This window comes from Hippocampus bargibanti, linkage group LG18, assembly GCF_051943395.1.
Source record: "Hippocampus bargibanti isolate YZ-2025 linkage group LG18, ASM5194339v1, whole genome shotgun sequence".
Lineage (NCBI taxonomy): Eukaryota > Metazoa > Chordata > Actinopteri > Syngnathiformes > Syngnathidae > Hippocampus > Hippocampus bargibanti.
In genome coordinates this window covers 11627674-11643515 of record NC_142751.1, presented here as the reverse complement: position 1 = coordinate 11643515, position 15842 = coordinate 11627674, and the positions used below count along the sequence as shown (strand labels likewise).

Below are 15842 nucleotides of genomic sequence, written 5' to 3'. Positions count from 1 at the left end.
TGTCCCATGATCCTCTCGGGGAGAAGCCTTTCGCCGTTGCCGGAGAAACGCCAGACATGGTGAAGTCACCGTAAAATCGAGACAGGGCAGACGGACTTTCCTATTTAACCTATTATTTGTAGACATCAGTATTGACTGTTATTAAAACGATGATTTGCGAGGTGGTGAATATTGTTTTTGAACTGTAATAGAATCGCTTTGACTCACAATAGAAATTGCTAAGCACATTATTTGCACTTCTTGTAGAGCATTTGTTACTTCAGTAAATTGTATTGAGTTCCGTTACATTATTAAACGGTCTGATATAATATATTATACTTAAATTGAGGGGAAATTGTAGGGATTCTGCATATCTCAGGTTGTCAATCCACTTGTTAGAAAAGTGTGGAAAAGGCGTCTATTTTCCAGTAGATGACGCTATAGCACATCCCATTGATGATCACTGTTCCCCTGGGCCCCTTTGGGCAATTTAGCAATTGTTAAAATGCTAAAATCATATTTTTGTGTCTCTTATACATAAATCCTCGAACTTTTTTCCCAACAAACTGTACTAAATTACCACTGCAATCATGATTCTTCATAACAACAGTGCTGATGACACCTGTCAGTTGATTTTTTTTTTATTTGCTGAATGTCTGCCAGGTGCAGATGAAGCTTTGCATTGCTGTCACGACCAGATTCTTTGATGAGAACTAAAAAAACAAGTAGGCATGATAAAATAAAATAAAAAATAGCTGAATCAGTCTGTTTTTCATTCTACTGCTACTTTTTAAATTGCATCAGCTGGATACGTAAATAAGCTTATTTTGCTGCTTGCTGGAATAATTACACTTTAGGTCCCATAGTTTATTTCACGGAACAATATAACATTTCCTCTTATTTCTTATTGTATGAGCATAAATTGATCCCATATTTTGGAGGAAATTCACTTTTCTTTCTGACATATTGAAACTGCTGACAACGAGTCAGCAACTAGTAAGTCGTAAAGTCACGTGAGCCCGAGCTGGAAAAGCTGTACTACAACACAAACAAGTAATTAAGTGGAAGAACAATTCCCACTGTTACAAGTACAATATAGGGGACACGAGTTGGCATGGTAACCCGCTTTGCCATCTGCAGGTCTATTCATATTCCAGTGACACTTGGGGGAGCTGTCAAGAAACTATTTAATCATGTGTGTCACATGGCAGTGGGTCAGAAGGGTCTGTCTTGGAAAAAGAGCGTGCCACATTATTTGGGGGGCACGTCTGTCTCACAGTTTAAGGTTCAGGGGTTAAATCAAGACTTCCTGTGCAGCATTTTGACTATAATCTAGAGAATGCGTATTAGGTTCGTTGAAGGCTCAAAATTATTCAAAGGGGTGGATTTTAAAACAACAAGTACGCCTTATAGCTATCTGGCTCGCTAGCTAGCTATGTAGCTGGCTACTATTTATTAGCTACATGGCTATCCAGCTAGTTAGCTAGCTGTCTAACTGGCTATCTGTTAGCTATCTGCTAGCTAGCTAGCTTTCTATCTATTTGAGTCACTTCTGGGTTGAGTGAACGCTGGCGCATGTGGTTGCCGCTGCTCACCCGCATAAAAACCGATCGGCGACTGGAGAGTGACTGAGAGTTTAGAAAGGTGCTTAGAAATGAAATGTACAGTGATACTTCGATTTACGAACCCCTTGGATTACGAACTTTTCGGTTATATTTATGAAAGTTTTACCTTGGCATACGAACTTTACCTTGGCATACAAACTTTTTTCGTACACGGAGCTGCCTCAATGAGTGATGTGTCATTCGCGAACGAGCCCGCAACAAAATGGCAGCCGACTGTTTTTGTCCTCTATTCCCCGGCCCTCGTCTTCAGTTAAAGACACGTGATTGGTCAAGAACGCAGCAGTGGGGGGGGGGGGGTGTCAAACATTAAAGAGACAGGCTGACGACAGTGAGAGTTTCAACTTTGATAGGCAGAGTGTAGACTGCAAGGTTAAAATATCCCATAAATCAGGCTCCACAAACAACCCGCACAAGCCATCTGTACACTTGATGCAAAAAGCTATCAACCCAGCTAAACAGAACACAATTGATGAGGAACTAGATACAATTATCACAGAGAAAGCACCTACAAGGGATCATTCCTCAAGATGGTGAAAGAAGAAGGTGACGTTTCTCATCAAGTGTTTAATGCTGATGAAACCGGCCACTCCATTCCATCAAGCCATCAACGACCATCACAAAGGTAAATAAAACGACTTTATTATACTGTACAGTTTATTTCTTTAATTATAACACCATAGCACATTTATTATACATACAATAAGGAAAATTACGTGTAGTTTTAGAAAATTATAAAGTAGAAAATTATGTTTTATGGGGACCTGGGAACGGATTATTTTCATTTTAATGGTTTCCTATGGGAAATTATTTTTTGGGATACACACTTTTCGCCTTACACACTCTGTCTGGGAACCAATTAAGTTTGTAAGCCAATGTAGCACTGTATTATTATTATTATTATTATTGTTATTATATTAATGTGAATACTTTATTTTTGTCTATGCGCCCTGCTTGTACTGGGATCAAAGGTGTAACCTGCTTCTCTTATTTCATGGTGTTGAAAAAAAAGCTTGGCTGCTGTAAATTTTGAGCAAATTATGATATTTCTTTGTAACCTGGGCGACCGCTAATTGTCTCATCATCCTCCTTTCAGTTTATGTATTCATAACCATAAACTTGAGGTTGCCAACGCCTTTTACCTTTGTTAAATTAAAACTTGTCCATCCTGCTCTCCTGCCCTGAAGGCATATTCACATGCTGCAATCATTTATGTTTTTTTTTTAACTAGGTCTCAAAAATATGTTTGCTGATGAACTACTATTATTTGTCTACGGTACATGTGTTGGTCCACAGTTACTATTGAGTCTGCATACTAGAGATGCTAAACGTTAAAATGTGAATAACGTTTTCATTGCTTGTTACCATGAAGCAAATTAAACATTGTTTTTGTCTTCGACTTTCTCGCCTTTTATAATGTTGCTGCTGTAAATTGCGAAATGCTCCTTTGTGAGAAAAATATAGGCATTCTCTTTTCATATTTTGAAGACACTTATTGAATGACGCTGTGATGATCTGCACATTGTGTCTGCCAATAACAACGTTAGAAATGACTGAAACTGTGTGCACTTATACTGTATGAGGCAAATAACACATCCGAGTAAATACACCTACATGACAACAGCAAATGCTGTCTGCCTGCATTGCTTGTCCTAAATGAGCCAAATACAAGAGACATATTGATTTTCTCATTTATCCCTCAACAAGAAGGCAAACTGGAATGTTATGTATGGGGCAATTTCAAGGCCGGGGTCATGGTGACTGGCCTGGAAGTTAAGGTTTTCTGGTTGCCAGGCAACCTTGGGCCATTACAAAAATTCAAGGTAGTTAATAACATGTCTTCTTTCCTGTTTTTTGAAAGTGCAACAAAGAGCGTTATGCTTTTTAGTAAGTGTTTTTTTTTTTTTTACGTTCACTTTGTATGCTCTCACAAGGGATATTTTCACCCATAAAGCCAAGAGAAGTGAGGTCCCATCTCCAATGAGTCACAGTGAGAGGGAAATCTAATAATTCTATTGGTTGATGCTAAAACAACGTCACTTCTTAGTTGTATACAAGTGACACAGACTAAAAACACAAACTTTTGCTTCTTTCTCCCCGACCCTTTCTCGGTGTCCTTTTCCTTTAAAGGACAACCGACGCCTGCGGACAAGTTGTGTCCATAATTTGTAAAATAACTTCAAATTACTTCTACTGAGCGTATTTTACAAAGATTCCACGGCATATAGCTATATTTTACGTTTTAAGACTCGCGCTGAAAATTCATGAAGTCTTGTTTTCGAGTTGGTGACGATGCCTGACGTGACGTCACGTCTGGAACGCCCCTGACCGAGAAAGTGACACACAATGCATTTTTGGTACTTTGTTTGGTTTAAAAACTTTATGTTGATGGCGAAATTAGAAGGAAAAAAACATAAATAACGCGATAGTGAATCGTTGTGTTGCACCAAGACTACTATTTGATACTAGTTGACACAAATTACCAGCAGACAAATCAGCCCATTTCCAATGGAGCTTGGGCACCATTTTGTGCATTTTCTGGGTGCTACATTTGAATTCAGATGCCTCAAAATGAGACGGAAGGACTTCTTTAATTGATTGAAAACATTTATGCTTTCCTCTTCAGAACTATTTGAATCATATTCATAACTGGATGCGTTGAAAGGCGCTTATAAATGAAATGTATTATTATTATTAACAAGAAATCATCTTCTCCGAATCTGAAGCCATTGTTTTGATTCTCGAGCAAGACAAGACGTCATGGTGTGACGTCTCGAACAAGTGGGCGGGACCTTCTGAAACTTGCCATCTCCGAGGTCATTTTGAAGACACTTTAAGTCATTTTTATTGGTGTTTTGCATTTGACTAAAAAGATCAGCGTCCGTGTTTTGGGTATTTTAGATGCTATAAAACGTTTTTCTATGGTCAGTTAGGCAACAAAAAAAATGGTGTCGGTTGTCCTTTAAGTCTTTCGGCGAAACAGCAACGTGCTTCACTTGACGGGAGTGACGTAACAGCGTAGACCCTCCCTTTCTGTCCTTTGATTGGCCGAACCGTGGGAATATCCGCGGAGGTTGCGTTGATTGATTGGCTCCGGGGGACGGAGCCGGTTTGGCAAATGCGCCCCGACTGGACTCTTCATTTCCCCACAGCGACGCCTCTCAAAGCGGGGAAGCGCATACTACAACACCGGTACAACCTCCGCGGGGCTACGGGGCTTTCGAAGACGAACAAACCCGGGCCGGAGAGGTGGGCGACAAAAAAAAGGATTAAATCGTTGTGGTGACTACGAAAAGGAGTTCAATGGCATCGCGGAATCTGCGGGAAAGAAAACATTGGCACTTCCAACCAGCCAGCCGCGGAGAAGATAAACAAGGCGCATGAGGAGAAAACTCCGTAAGAAAACGCTTTATAGAACATTTATTACACTTACTTACGCTACAATACGACAATATTTATTTATTAATGACCGTAATTTTAAATTATAAGATGCACATACTGTACTGTAAAGTCACAAGCGACCTTTTTTCATTGCATCCTGCCTTTAAATGGGTCTTAGGTGGTAGGCAAAGTATGGAAGGGGGAGCCACAAACGGTCTGCTGTGCTCTTTAAATCCGGCCCGTTGAGAGTTTATGATACAGATTTAATGAATTCATTTAGACTAAAATTGGTTGATGAAAATGTTTTTTTTTTAGCTTTTTTATTATTCATAGTACAATATATAACATGTATATAGATATGATTTCCAGTTTCTTTTTTTATATACATATATAAGTAGTTCAATTTATAAAAAATATATTTTGTATTTATTCTTAAATCAATTAAAAATAATTTATTTCTTTAAGGGTATAATAGTAACTATTTTCTAAACTAAACCAAATGAAATTGTTTAAATTGTAACATTGGTCTAATGGCAGTAATATATGTAGATAACATATAATTATTTGATTGATTTGTTCTAAAATAAACACAATTACTTTGATATTATATGTGTGTGTTTTAGTGAATGTCTGTTGTATTGAATTTAACTACAGTTTTTATGTGTTAATGTTACATATTTTATTGTATACTTGTGTGATTGATTTCCAATTAGGTGCACTTTGAAGTACATGCAATATTTTAGGAAATAATTGGCAGATGGCATTGAAATTAAAATATGTATCATATTTTTTTGTTTCCTAACTGACATCAGAAAAACCTTTTATAGCATCTAAAATACCCAAAACACGCAGCAGGCTGATATTTTTAGTCAAATGAAAAACAACTTCAAAATGACCTCGGCGAGTTTCAGAAGGACCCGCCCCCTTGTTCGTGATGTCACGCCAGGACGTCTTGCCTTGCTCGAGAATCAAAACAATGGCTTCAGATTTGGAGAAGATGCTTTCTTGTTACTCATCCAGTTACTAATATGATTCAAATAGTTCTGAAGAGGAAAGCATAAATGTTTGCAATCGATTAAAGAAGTCCTTCCGTATCATTTTGAGGCGTCTGGACTCCAATGTAGCTCCCCGAAAATGCACAAGATGGCGCCCAAGCTTCATTGGGAATGGGCTGATTTGTCTGCTGGGAATTTGTGTCAACTAGTATCAAATAGTAGTCTTGGTGCAACACACAACGATTCACCATCGCGTTATTTATGTGTTTTCCTTCTAATTTCGCCATCAACAACAAAGTTTTCAGACCAAACAAAGTACCCAAAATGCATTGTGTGTCACGTTCTCGGTCAGGGGCGTTCCCTCCGTGACGTCACGTCAGACATCTTCACCAACTCGAAAACAAGACTTCCTGAATATTCAGTGCGAGTCTTAAAATGTAAAATATAGCTATATGCCGTGGAATCTTAGTAAAATACGCTCAGTAGAAGTCATTTGAAGTCATTTTTACAAATTATGGACACAACTTGTCCGGAGGTGTCGTTTGTCCTTTAATGTAGTGTTAAAATGTACAAATGGTACATATTTTACATGTTTTATTTTTTGTTGTTTTCTCTTCACTTTGTCTATGATGACATGGACCATCTGTTTAGTCATCAAAATGTGGCCCTGGAGCTTGAAAGTTTACCCTCCCCTGGTCTCGCCTGTCAGCACTTCCAGTTTATAGTGTGCATGTGTGTGCAATGGACGCTGCTTTTGTGCCCCCATTGAAAGGCGCCTCATGTGTCAGCAGCATCTCCGTGGATCCGGGAAGCACTTTGAAGTGTTTTTATCATGGCCCCCATTCAGTACGGGGGGCGCCCGCCCCACCCTATCCTCCCTTTCCGCATCCATTGTGTGCAAGTCGGAGGTGGCGTGCTCGCACCTCGCTTGCTGCACGCGGTGGAAAGGTTGGCTTGGAGGCGCTCAAGGAAAAATAGGTCTATTTTATTGTAGGATGACATTTTTTTTTTACAGAAGCACTCAAAAGTTCTTCTTGGATGGGCAGTTGTCTACTTAGGCTGTGAAAAGGCGCTGTTGGAATTGCCTTTTTTGGAAGACTGCAAAAAGCCATAAAATTCACTAAATGGCGATTTTTTGTGAAAAAAAAAAAAAAACCCAAGAGAATCTTGGTTACATTTTATCACGATGTTCAAGAGGGAAAACAAAACGATCACCTAAAATATAAAAGCAATGCCTTGCGCTATATATAGTGCCATGACTTCGGGGGTTTTCGACTGTCACCTTTGGGCAACAATAATGCGCATAATCATGTTTTAATAATAATACATTTCATTTATAAGCGCATTTCAAAACTCTCAAGGTCACTTTACAGTCACAGGATAAGTTTTTCTGTGCGTGAGGAGCGGCAGCCACACGCGCCAGCGTTCACTCAACCCGGAAGTAACTCAAATAGAGAGGAAGCTAGCTAGCTAGCTAATCTTCAATGATTGACTTCAATGATACTCCTGTATTTTGTTTTTCTACTTTCATTCCTTTCATAACTTTGCTGCTGTGAAATGTAAATTTCTTCACTGCGACACGAATAAAGGCAAATCCAATCCAATAGACAGCTAATAGCTAGCTAGCCATTTAGCTAGCTAGCTAGATAGCTCATAGATAGTAAGCTAGATAGCCAGCTAGATAGCGAATAGATAACAAATACATAACAATAACAAATAATACATGTCATTTATAAGTGCCTTTCAATACTCTCAAGTTCACAGTCACAGGATATGTTTTTCTGTAGGTGAGCAGCGGCAGCCACACGCTCCAGCATTCACTCAACCCGGAAGTAACTCAAATAGATAGAAATATAATAATAATAGATAGCCCATAGATAGCTAGCTAGCTAGATAACTATATAGCTAATAGCTAGTTAGCCAGCTAGATAGCCAGCTAGCCAGCTAGATAGCGAAAAGATAGCAAATACATAATAAGAAATAATACATGTCATTTATAAGCGCCTTTCAAAACTCTCATGTTCACTTGACAGTCACAGGATACGTTTCTCTGTGGGTGAGCAGCGGAAGCCACACGCGCACTTGACCCGGAAGTAACTCAAATAGATAGAAAGCTAGCTAAATAGCTAATAGATAGCTCGCCATTTAGCTAGCTTACCTCACAGCTCATAGATAGAAAGCTAGATAGCCAGCTAACTAGCTAGATATATAGCGAATAGATAGCAAATACATAACAATAACAAATAATACATAATTGCCTTTCAATACTCTCAAGTTCACAGTCACAGGATATGTTTTTCTGTAGGTGAGCAGCGGCAGCCACACGCGGCGCCAGCATTCACTCAACCCGGACGTAACTCAAATAGATAGAAATATAATAAGAGATAGCCCATAGATAGCTAGCTAGCTAGATAACTATATAGCTAATAGCTAGCTAGCTAGATAGCCAGTTAGCCAGCCAGATATGTGGTGTCCCTTATATTTGGCAAATGTTTATATATTTATATATTATATTTTGAAAACTTTTAAGGGGGCTCTTAACATGCATTGAGATTTCATCAGTAACATTGCCACAACAACAATCCATTGTCAAAATTGACCAGAAAGTTATCACTTTTGTTTTGAAGCAACCATATTGAGCAAATTCCAGGCCTTTGATAATCTACTCGGGCAAACGTGTGTCAAATGGAAACAGTAAGACGGCGGATAGGGTCAGATGGATGTCATTTTTGAGCTAATGAAGATCATGTAAAAAAATATTTTGGAGGACATCGGACAAGCTTGAAATGTGTGTATTGTCCATTGAATTGGTGAAATGTGGAGCATTTATGTCCCACGGGGAGTAAGGGAGGGGGTGGTTCAAAGGGGGTAGACGAGAGGCTTCCTTCATGATCACCCTTCACAGCCTGGCATGGCTGCTTTTCAGCTATACGCCCCTGTGTGATCACCTTTTAGCTGCCATGTGTAATTAGAGGGCGGCCGCTATCTTTTGAAATGTGTCTAATTAGTCTTTTCTTTCCAGGGGCAGGCAAAAAAGGGGTTAAGGGTGGGAGGTTAAGGAGCAGGAGAGGCCCCCGCGGGTCACCGGGGGCGAAGAAAGGGGGTGCAGTGCAGTACTGCCAGGCTTATTTTGAGTCGGGCTTATCTTTGTTTTGGCTTGCGTGTCGGTGCCCCCCGCCATTACTTCAAATTAATAATGCAGGCTGTCAAATTACAAGTGAAGGCATCACTATTCGCCACTCGCTGAAGTAACCCCGCCCTCCCCGTGCTTGGTTCGAAGGGCGGGTCAGTGACCCAATCCCCCACGCCCCCAGCTTCTCTGGAACGTTCTATGAGGTTATCATAAGGTTATCGCCCACAGGGAGCATTACAAATGCGGGCTGCTCGGATTTTAATGATTTGAGGGAATCGTTGACCTTTCACAGAGAAGCAGTAAACTGGAAGCGGCCTGAGGACAGGCTAAGACACATTTATTATTATTGTTGCCATGACTTGGGAGTTATGGACTCAAAATTAAATCCGTTTTTTTTTTTTTTGTCTCTCTCTATTTCTCTTTCACTAAAGTATCTTGTCTCCAAAATAACAAATGCAGTGATACCTTGGCTTACGAACTTAATTGGTTCCCAGACAGACTGTGTAAGGCGAAAAGACGTGTAACCCAAAAATTAATTTCCCATAGGAAACCATTAGAATGAGAATAATCCGTTCCCAGGTCCCCATAAAAAATAATTTTCTACTAAGCCTTAAAACTACACAAAATATACCTAATTTTATGTATAATAAATGTGCTATGGTATTATAATTAAAGAAATAAACTATACAGTATAATAAAGTCGTTTTATTTATCTTTGTGATGGTCGTTGATGGCTTGATGGAATGGAGTGGCCGCTTTCATCAGCATTAAACACTTAATGAGGAACGTAACTTTCTTCTATCGCCATCTTGAGGAATGATCCCTTGTAGGTGCTTTCTCTGTGATAATTTTATCTAGTTCCTCATCAATTGTGTTCTTTTTAGCTGAGTTGATAGCTTTTTGCATCAAGTGTTGTTGCGTCAATTGATGGGATATTTTAACCTTGCAGTCTATCAACGCAGAACATGCCTCGGTTCCTATTTCTGACTGCAAGTATATACAAGTTTTCTTTCAGCCAGAGAATGACAAGATTTGCCTGGCATTCGAAAAAATAGTCAAGCGTTTACATTCTTGGACCAAAACGGACGGCGGGCTTGTGATAAATGGATGCCGCTTGCACATGTAATTATCCCCCTTCCAACCTGCAAAAAAATAAAAATGGAGCTATTAACTGTTATTTTTCTGTCCTGGGCAATCGCACCAAGCCCAAGGTAAAAGCAGTGCACAGCAAGGGGTCCTATCTTATCCTCAGCCCGGTGCGCTCGCTGTCGAAGGACAACATCAACGCCTTCCAACCTTTGCAAAAAATAAAAGCCTTGACTTCAAAACACTAACAGATTGTGGAAAAAAACTTTGCCTAGATAAGATCTCAACATTTGATTGAGCAGTTGCGACATACTCAGTGGGTGTGTGTGGGGCAATGGTTTGCTTAAAAAAACTCGGAGATCTACCTGCTTTGCGTCTGATTTATTTCGGTGTTTGGTTTAGAGTAGAATCTATTATTCATCATGCCTTGCGAGTGTGTGAATAAGTTTGTTGAACTACTCGATCGTGGGAGTTTGGCTGTTTGACAAGCAGATCTTAGGCCCAAAAAAAATGTCAAGCACTGCTTGTCTACATGGATTTGCTCCACCATTTGTGTTTAAATATACAGGTAACATCCAACTTACGACCGAGTTGCATTCCGACCAAACGGTCATAAGTTGACAGACAGACGACAGAGAGAGTAACAAAATGGATAGATGACAGTGAAATTTGGACTTGTTTCAACTTTGATAGGGCAGAGTGTAGACTGCAAGGTTAAAATTCCCATCAATCAGGCTTCACAAATAACCCGAACTAGCCATCAGTTCAATTTGAAATGAAAAGACAAGCAAGGCAACCGGCTATTAATGATGTTTCTAGTGTGTCTGCTTGCATCTGTTGCTATTGCAATAGCACAACTTCTAAGATGTACAACCCAGAGCTCCTTCAGACACTTTATGCAAAAAGCTATCCATTCCAAGGGATCATTCCTCAAGATGGTGATAGAAGAAAGTTACGTTCCTCACAAGTGTTTAATGCTGATGAAACCGGCCACTCCATTCCATCAACGACCATCACAAAGGTAAATAAAATGACTTTATTATACAGTACAGTTTCTTTCTTTAATCATAATACCATAGCACATTTATTATACATAAAATAAGGTCTATTTTGTGTGGTTTTAAGACTTAGAAAATTAGAAAATTATATTTTATAGGGACCTGGGAACGGATTATTCTCATTTTAATGGTTTCCTATGGGAAATACATTTTTGGGATACACACTTTTCACCTTACACACTCTGTCTGGGAACCAATTAAGTTCGTAAGCCAAGGTATCACTGTTTTTCTTTTTCAGTTCGGGCTCAACATGATTTACATGCCAACGAATGGTCCGGACATCTGTCCTACTGTTAGCCGAGGCGTTTGTTTTGCATATTTGGATGGGCTATGAAAGTGTTTGAAATAGCGTCTGCCCGGTGGACCGGGGCGTACAACTTTTATGTCAGGCGTACAACTTTCAAAACGGATGGCCGACAACTTCTTCAAATCAAACGTTTGTTTTACTCAATAAAGCAAAAGCCACAAACAAAACGCTTACGAGCCTCATGGACTCCACTTTGTCAGCGGCTTTCAAAACTCTAAAGTACACTATTCAGTCAGGGTGTAGTCCGAAGCAGGCTTCTGATTGGCTGGCGGTGCCGAGTATGCAAATTAGTAATTTGCATACTCTGCACCGGTATGCAAGGTATGTGTCCACTAACTTTTTGTCATGAGTTTCAGACACTGGCTGTGATGACCATTGAGGTTAAGAACAGTTTTGTATCATAATCTTCACCGCAAAACCTTAACGTAACTTCAAATATGTTCTGCAGAAAAAAGAAAAATGAGAACCTAACGGCACTTCTAGGGTGCGCTGATAGCAATTATGCAAAGTATTATAGAATTTAAGCAGGCTGGCTCTTATCGGCTAATCCAGAAGTAATAGATTCTATTAAAAATGGATGAAAGGTCTAAAGGAGGTGGGTGGATCGGGGGTGAGGGGTGAATCCAGCAGCTGCACTGCCGTCTATTTGAGTCAGTGTGTGTCAAACTACTTGTCTGCTGCCTCCCATTATTAAGACAGCATCCTGCAGCGTTTCCAGACATAATAAGGAATTCATTACACAATAAGAAGCTTGTTATTCATCGATTGCGCAGCCGTCTCTCATTCACTTACAACTGAATGAGTTGTTCTTTGTCTGCCTGATATGAGAATCGAAGTTGGAAAAAATGCTATGAAAGTGGTCCGGGATTAAACAAACGTACTTTTCGGTAAGCAAATCAAGCTAGCTAATTGAGTCAGGAAATATATTAGCTATCTAGCTATGTAGCATTCTATTAGCTAGCTAGCGTTCTATCTTTTTGAGTTACTTCCGGGTGAGTGAACGCTGGCCCGTGTGGCTGCCGCTACTCACCCACAGAAAAACTGATCCTGTGACTAAAGTTACCTTGAGAGTTTTGAAAGGCACTTATAAATGAAATGGATTATAATTGTTACTAGCTAGCTTTCTATTAGCTATCTAGTTGGCTATCTATTGGCTATATGGCTGGCTAGCTAGCTAATTGAGTCAGGAAACATATTGGCCATCTGGCTAGCTATTGGTTATTAGCTCTCTATTAACTGGCTAGCTAGCTTTCTATCTTTTTGAGTTACTTCCGGGTGAGTGAACACTGGCACGTGTGGCTGCCGCTGCTCACCCACAGAAAAACTGATCCTGTGACTGTAAAGTGACCGTGAGAGTTTTGAAAGGCGCTTATAAATGAAATATATTATTATTATTATTATTATTATTATCATATTCATCCACCATGTTAATCTAAATTGACAATTTTTTGTTGTTTTACTATTTTTTCTGCAGTAGTACAAATTAGCATAGCACTCTCATGCTAATCCATCCAGCGAGTGAAAAAAAGCCTGATCTCACCTCCTATTTTTCACCCTTCCCATCAAATCATTAACCGGGCTTCCGGAGTGAGTGTGGCGCACATCCCGGATTAGTAATTAGCTGCCACATTCGTCGTGACTCCTGCGGGGTCGCCGGGGGCCACAGGTGAGCCAGTGGGGTCAGACAGGTGCACTGCTTCCTGCATAATTTAACAGCTCTTTTGACCCCCCAAGGCCCACCCCAAAGCCCCTTCCCACTTTGACTGATGACGTCGCATGCTATGCTACAGCGATACAACATTTTCTCGGTAATAATAACGATGAGCCTTGGGCAAGAGTTGCCCCCCACGCCCACCCCTGACGCTTTACTAGTTAGCATAGCAGCATAAAATTGGCTTGTATCATACACTCTGCATAAAATGGCAAGATTTTCGGTTCGGACCAGAAGCGACATGGCTGTTAAAGGACAACCGACACCATTTTTTTGTTTCCTAACTGACATCAGAAAAACGTTTTATAGCATCTAAAATACCCAAAACATGCAGGAAGATATTTTTAGTCAAATGGAAAACACCACTAAAAATGACTTAAAGTGTCCCAAAACTACTTCAAAATGACCCCGGAAATGGTGAGTTTCAGAAGGTCCCGCCCCCTTGTTCGTGACATCACGCCAGGACGTCTTGCCTTGGTCTAGAATCAAAACAATAGCTTCAGATTCGGAGAAGATGCTTTCTTGTTACTCATCCAGTTATGAATATGATTCAAATAGTTCTGAAGAGGAAAGCATACATGTTTGCAATCGATTAAAGAAGTCTTTCCATATCAATTCGAGCCATCAGGACTCCGATGTAGCGTGCCAGAAAATGCACAAGATAATAATAATAATAATAATAATAATAATAATAATAATATTTAATTTCTAAACGCCTTTCAAAACTCTCAAGGACACTTTACAGTCACGGGATTTTTTTGTGCAGGTGAGCAGCGGTAGCCATGCAGCGGCAGCCACAGCGTTCACTCTACCCAGAAGTAACACAGCAGCAAAGTTATGTAAGGAAGAGGAAAGGAAAGAAAGAAGTAGAAAAACAAAATACAGGAGATGGCGCCCAAGCTCCGTTGGAAATGGGCTAATTTGTCTGCTGGGAATTGGTGTCAACTAGTATCAAATAGTAGTCTTAGTGCGACACACAACGATTCACCATCGCGTTATTTATGTGTTTTCCTTCTAATTTCGCCATCAACACGGATCAACACAACGTTTTCAGACCAAACAAAGTACCCAAAATGCATTGTGTGTCGCTTTCTCGGTCAGGGGCGTTCCTTACATGACGTCACGTCAGGAATCGTCACGTAAAACGTAAAATATCTTTGTAAAATACGCTCAGTAGAAGTCATTTGAAGTGATTTTACAAATTATGGACACAACTCATCCGGGGTGTCGGTTGTCCTTTAAGAAAGTCCATTGTGTGCTTTTTCACAATAAGGGACATTCGTTGCCATCCACCGCCTCATTATTGCCAGGGCACACGCTGCGGATTGCGCCAACTCTGGCGACGGTCTGTGCTCGAGTGCTATTTTGGTTATCTCAGCAAAAAGCAATGAGATTCTAAGCATTTTTTTTTACTACCAGTTTGACGATACATTAATAGCCAACTAGTATGATGATTTTTTTTTTGCCACGAAAATGTAATTAACATTGAAAACTTAATACAGCCGCTTTTAAAAAGCTCTCCCCTGAACGCTTGCCTCCTGACCTTGCTATCGTCCCACAAAGTGCCATCTCATAATCTGTGCGAGGAAAAGATAGGAGAAAAAAATTCAAATGACTGCCAAAGCGTCCTTATCGGAAACACCGAAGGGTACAGCAGATGGACGGCAAGGCATACGGTCTTTATCGCCCCCGGTGAGCCTTCTCCGGGCTTCATTGTGGCGCTTATCCCCTCAACGGATGTCACTGGAGACAGATGAAGATTAGTCACCCGTGCACCTTAAACTTTCTGGGGCTTTTTTCTACTGATGCATGACAGAAGAAAGAAAGCTTGACGCTGAACTCAAGAGACCTCACGTATGTGGCTGGAGGATTGTCGGGTTTTTTTTTCTAAAACAAATGCAACTTTGTCGTCTGTGTAACATCACAGTCATACAGGAGTGGTCCATCGGTGAAAAGGTCTCTTCAGCCGCCATCTGTACTTCTTTGATGGTGTCGGACGTTTCGCTCCTCATCCGAGAAGTTTTGTCAGCGAACTAAAATTTTTGCTGGTAGCTCTGGCTATATATATATATATATATATATATATATATATATATGATGATAAAAATGACACGAAAAGTTTTATAGAAAAGATTTATAATTTAACTGTAAGCAGTTTGGTACATAATAGTATTCAACAGAAAACGTTGCATGAAAACAACAGATTGACATCGTATACTATCCTGTAGTGTAAACGTCACATCGGCCATTTTGAATGGATCTCGACATACGACCGTTTGACTTACAACCGTTTTGTCGGAACGGAACCCGAAAAAATAAATAAATATATATATATATATATATATATATATATATATATATATATATATATATATATATATATATATATATATATATATATATATATATATACACACACACACACACACACACACACACACACTAGCTATGACTGGGTTCCGTTCCGACAAAACGGTCGTAAATCAATAGGTCGTAAGTCGAGATCCATTCAAAATGGCCGATGTGACGTTTACACTACAGGATAGTATACGATGTCAATCTGTTGTTTT

General features: G+C 39.9%; 1 protein-coding gene across 2 annotated transcripts in view; it reads left to right on the top strand.

Annotated features, from left to right (window-relative positions):
• The first annotated feature begins 4664 nt into the window (after window positions 1–4664).
• Window positions 4665–15842, top strand: part of LOC148884656 (protein FAM222A-like) — a 32831-nt gene continuing 21653 nt past the window's right edge. The window contains exon 1 of one of the 2 annotated variants that reach the window (XM_089020274.1): window positions 4665–4997. The gene's annotated coding sequence lies outside the window, so the exon portion shown is untranslated. The remainder of the gene's footprint in view (window positions 4998–15842) is intronic. The other variant, XM_089020273.1, reaches the window with a different exon arrangement.